The sequence below is a fragment of the Myodes glareolus genome, chromosome 9 (genome assembly GCF_982192425.1).
Source record: "Myodes glareolus chromosome 9, mMyoGla1.1, whole genome shotgun sequence".
NCBI classification, from domain to species: domain Eukaryota; kingdom Metazoa; phylum Chordata; class Mammalia; order Rodentia; family Cricetidae; genus Myodes; species Myodes glareolus.
Window position 1 is genome coordinate 55332712 of NC_142034.1, and position 6029 is coordinate 55338740.

The window sequence follows — 6029 nt, forward strand, 5'->3', positions numbered from 1 at the left end:
TCTGCATGTATGCATTATAGATGGTGGTGATTATATGATTATAGATGGTAGTGATTACAGATGGTTGTGAGCCATCATGTGGTTTCTGGGAATTGAACTCAGGACCTCTGGAAGAGCAGCCAGTGCTCTTAACCGCTGATCCATCTCTCCAGTCCCAAAACTTGGATGTTGTTTTTCAATTGACAAATTAAACTTGTGTCATGATGATTTTATTTTTAGACAATAGAAAGTCTTCATTAGCCAGCCAGGGACTACACTGAATATTAAGGATAGCCCTGAGCCTTTCTCAGGGTGAGCTTTGAAGCACAAAAGCCATGCTCTGGGTTGACATACTTCAGTTAACAAGAACAGTCAGCCAGAAGCAGAACTTACAAAAGCCAAAAAGCAAGGTTAGTACATTTACAGACTTTCCCAGAACGATGGACTTTGATGGCTTAGGTCTTTGCTTCCGTTTTAGCAGGTGGTGCCTGTCTACATAATGAGTTTTATGGTCTGAATGATACTTTCATCATGGAGTCAGTTGTGCTAAGGTCTGGGGACTGAAGTCTGGTGCCCTGTTACAAAAAGGCTAAGCTTTTGTTTACTGTGAAGACATTAACTTCCTCTGCAGCCCTGCTGCTGGGTTCTATTTTACCAGCTGTAATGCCATCCAGTGCACAACCAGAAGCGCTCTAGGGTCTCATGTATGGAAAAAGCAGAGGCTCCTCTGCAACTCAGTGACACGGAACTTCAGAAGACATCTTGGCTATGTCTACTCATTCCCCGAATGCCTCCATCTCTGCTCATCTCTGTGCTTAAATTTATGTTTAAAAACTCTTTAATGAGCTTGGCGGTATGACACATGCCCCCTTAATCCCAACACTTAGGAGGCAGAGGCAGGCAGATCTCTGTGAGTTCGAGGCCAGCCTGGTCTACAAGAGCTAGTTCCAGGACAGGCTCCAAAACTACAGAGAAATTCTGTCTTGGGGGGAATAAAAAGCCTCTTTAATGGACTCCAACTCTGCTTCATACTGGGTCATGTTGAAATTCTTTTTTTTTTTTCTTTTTAAGAAGAACACAAGTACTGCATGGGGGAGCTCTGTTCATGCAATCCACACCCCACCTATACCAACAAATAGGATCTATAAATGGAGGTTTCTCTGTCCCGCCCTGTCTTGTAGCCGCTTCCACATAACCACTCAGAGGCTTATATTAACTATTAATGCTTGACCAATAGCTCAGGCTTATTACTAGCTAATTCTTACATTTAAATTAACCCATATTTCTATCTATGTTTTGCCACATGGCTCAAGGTTTATTACCTCATTTTCTGTTTTCTTTTTTAAAATTGTTTTTATTGAGCTATACATTTTTCTCCATTTTCCTCCTTTCCTCCCCTCCTCTTCTACCCTTCAAAATGTTTTGAAGCATGTATATATTGTAGAAGTGCTCAGCAAGCTCATTAACATACACATTACCTCAGATACTTAATATTTTTATGTGGGAAGATCACCTAAAATCTACACTTCAGATTTCTTTCAAAATGTGATACATGAAGTTGGGTGTGTGTTCACCACCTGCAGTCCTAGCAATTCCATAGGCCTCATGAGACAGGAGGATTCCTAAGGTCAAGGACAGTGTGCTCATGTGCACACACACACACACACACACACATACACACATACACACACACACACACACACACACACATCACGGGACCACTAGTAGTCATGTGCTATAATTGTGCTGATATCCTGAATTTATTCCTTCTTTCTAATAAAAGTGCTGGGATTAAAGGCATTCCTTCTTTTTAAAGGCTGAATAAGACTGGAGAGATGGCTCAGCAGTTAAGAAAACTGGCTGCTCTTCCAGAGGACCTGGGTTAGAATTCCAGTACCCACATGGTGGCTCACAGTCATGTAACTGTTCCAAAGGGATCCAAAGCCACCTCCTGGCCTTCAAAGCCACCAGGTACATGTGGTGCACAGACATACATACAGGTAAAATACCCATATATATAAAATGAACATAAAAAAATTTAAAATAGGCCGCGCAGTGGGGGCACATGCTGTTAATCCCAGCTCTTGGGAAACAGAGGCAGGTGAATCTCTGTGAGTTCGAGGTCACTGTGAGTTTGAGGCTAGTTTGACCTTCACAAAACAAGTTCCAGGATAGTCAAGGGCTACACAGAGAAACCCTTGTCTTGAAAAACAAAAAAACAACAAAAACTGTAGAGGCCAATACTCGCTTTCCTTTTCTTTCTTTCTCCCTCTCTTCGAGGCAGCGTTTTTCTGTGTAACCATACTGGGTGTCCTGGAACTAGTTTCTAGTTTTTTGTTTTTTTTTTTTTGTTGTTGTTGTTGTTGTTTTTTTCGAGACAGGATTTCTCTGTAGCTCTGTCTTGGAACTAGCTTTTGTAGACCAGGCTGGCTTCGAACTCACAGAGATCCACCCCTCTGCCTCCCGAGCTCCGGGATTAAAGGGGTGCGCTACCACGGCCCAGTTGAAAACTTTCACAAGGAATATTAGTCTACAGTTAAAATATTGTTTTTCAATATTTCAGTCTTTGTGGTATCAGCGTTTCACCGATCTCATAAGTTAGAAAATATCGAGCATTTGGAAAAAAAACAAAACAAAACACAGCTATATTAAACTTGGCCGCATCTACAGCAAGAACGAAAACCAATCACAGCCATGAGGCTGTTGACATTCCAGAAAATGTCGACATCACTCCGGCGGCCCCAGAAGAACCCTCCAGTAGGATTTCAATCACATCAATCAGAGCTGAACCTCCTGGGAAAGAAAAGAGACTTTTTCATGGACTTTTCATGGTGCAGGAAAAAATGGGGAGTGGGGTGTCTGAAGGGGAACGCGTCAGATGGGGAGGAACGCGAATAAAGGAATTCCACGCTAGCTTCTAATATGGTATAATAAGGGGTTCTTTATTAAAAGAGAACTCACAGATCACAACCAGGTACAGGAACAGAATCCAACAGCCAGGTGTGATGAGCGGGGAGCGAGGGAGCGGGCGGTCCTGTAGGTTTTTTGGTACCCAAGGCCACGCCCAAACTGGTCCAGCCTCTCAAAGGCCATTGGCTGAAGGAGAAACTCTCTCAGGTTTTTATGTGGATATATAGTTAGCCTGCCTGTCTCTTAAAAGAGTCATTTTCTCTGTTGAGATTTCTTCCCCTCAGACGATCTAGGCTGTGTCCATTTGACATAGGCGTTAAAGTACGATTCTCCATCTGTTTATTTTCCCCTTTTGCTATGTCAAGATTTGGTTTTGGTGATAGTAACTGGGCTAATAGACCCGGTTCTGCCCATTTTTGATTCAAATGTCTTGTAGCTCTATTACTTATTTAAAGTTGTGTATCTTTATCTATTTGCGACAGAGTCTCACTTATGCTGTCTGCCTAGCTGGCCTGGAACTCACTATGTAGACCAGATAGACCAGACTTGACCAGGAAGTTACAGATCCTTGCCTCTGTCCCTGCTGGGATTAAAGGAGGTTTTTTTTTTTTTTATTTTTTATGAATTGGTCCTTTATTATGATAGAACACATTGTTGTTGTTTTGTTTTGGTTGAGACAGGGTCTCTCGAAATAGCTTGAGTAGGGCTTTAGATCTCCACCCTCCGATCTGGGCCTTCCAGGGTGTTGGAATCACTGCCCGTACAACCACACCCGTCTCAACACCTCTTTATATCTACACCTCCTGATATGAATTCAATCATGTTTCTTTTTATTTTATTTTATTTTATTTTGACGCAGAGTCTCACCATGTAAGTCTGGTTGGCCTGGAGCTCACAGAGCTCTGCCTGCTTCTGCCTCCTGGTTCCGGGAGCAAAGCTATGGATGGTCACCAGACCTAAGTCCCTCTTTTCTTATGTCTGGAGTTTGCATGGTCTTTGATCTTCTTTTACTTTCAATTTATTCTTTTAAAAACTAAAGTGTATTTCTTTTTTAAAAAAATATTTATTTATTATGTATATAATATTCTGGATATGTGTGGATTCTGCAGGCACCAGACCTCATTACAGATGGTTGTGAGCCACCATGTGGTTGCCGGGAATTGAACTCAGGACCTTTGGAAGAGCAGGCAATGCTCTTAACCACTGAGCCATCTCCAGCCCCCCGCAAAGTGTATTTCTTATAGGCAACTTGGCTACCCCCAACACAACATACTTTTTTAAGGTTAAAATTATTTTTATGCATAAGGAACCGGCAAGACCCTTTCACCCGCTAAACTTGAATGATCCACTCAAGGAAGCCCGCGTCCCTCAAACACTGATGGAGAACACGGCCTGAAGAACTCGGAACAACTCTAGACTACTTCAGGATTGGACCACGGTGGCTTGGGCATAACCATGAACACATTTTTGTGGGTGACTTCAGTAGGGCCGTCAGATGTCTAACGGGGGGGGGGATCCCCTTTTTAAAGTTTGTGAATTTTTAAAATTGGTGACAATATTCCATAGTTGCTGGTACTCAGAGGAATTGTGAATTCAATATCAGGCAGGGTGACATGGTAAGACACCCCCCCCCAGCTATCTCAAAAACCAAAACAAACTAACAAAATAAACCCACCATGGCAACCCCCAAGTTCCAACTACTTGTGAGCAGAAACTGTGGCAAAATATGCGTTTTGCCGTTTTAACTCTAAGTGTGTGGTTCCGTGGCATTTAGTGCTCACCCAGGTACTGTTGGTGCAGCCGTTGCAACCATGCCACAACCCTTCCAACTCCCCAGGCTGAAGCTCCACACATTAAACACTAGCTTCCTATCTTCTTTATCTAGCTCCTAGCACTCTCTGTTGCCCTGAGTCCTTCACTTGAGGCTCCAAGACAACTCATATACATAGAATCACACAGTATTTGACGTTTTGTGTTTTCACAATTACAATTTTTTTTTTGAGACAGGGTTTCTCTGTAGCTTTTGAAGCCTGTCCTAGAACTAGCTCTTGTAGACCAGGCTGGCCTTGAACTCACAGAGATCCACCTGCCTCTGCCTCCCGAGTGCTGGGATTAAAGGTGTGTACCACCACCGCCCAACCCACAACTACAATTTGAAATTCCACAAATTTCAACTAGAATGACGTCTCTAAGAAGCATTAATGAGCTGGGCGGTGGTGGCACGGGCCTTTCGAGGCAGAAGCAGGTAGATCTCTATGAGTTCAAGGTCAGCCTGGTCTACAGAGCGAGTTCCTGGACAGCCAGAGCTGTTACACAGAGAAACTGTGCCTCAAAAACCTAAACAAAAAACTGGCCATTTGTTATATATATAAATGCATCTTCATACATGTGTATGTACTACATTATAATACATATAAGTTTAGGCTGGGGTTGCTGAGCTTCTGACTTCTTGAGGGTCTGGTCCTCTTCTTTCCTTGGAACTTCCTCCCTCCCTCTATTTTCTTCTCTTCCTCCTTCTTTCTGTCTCTGACTCTGTCTCTGTCTCTCTCTCTGTCTCTGTCTCTCTCTCTCTCTGTTTTTTGGGACAGCTGGCCTGGAATTCCTTATGTAGACCTTCATTTGACGCTCTGGAATTCACAGAAATTCACCTGCCTCTACCTCTGGGGTGCTGGGATCAGAGATGTCCACCACCACACCTGGTATGTACTCTTTCTTTAAAAGCCATCTCAGCCAGCTTATGCTGGAGAGGATGGGGGTAAGGGGAACGTGCCTCCATTTCTGGTGGGAGTGCAAACTTGTACAGCTGCTTTGAAAATCAGTATGGTGATTTCTCAGGAAATTAGGAAACAATCTACCTCAAGACCCAGAAATACCACTGTTGGGTATATACCCAAAAGACGCTTAATCAAGGATATGTGCTCAACTGTGTTCATAGCAGCATTATTTAAAATAGCCAGAATCTGGAAACAACCTAGATGCCCCTCAACTGAAGAATGGATAAAGAAAATTTGGTTCATTTACACAATGGAGTACTACTCAGTGGTTAAAAAAAAATGACATCTTAGCTGCGCAGTGGTGCATGCCTTTAATCCCAGCACTTGGGAGACAGAGGCAAGCGGAACTCTGTGAGTTCAAGGCCA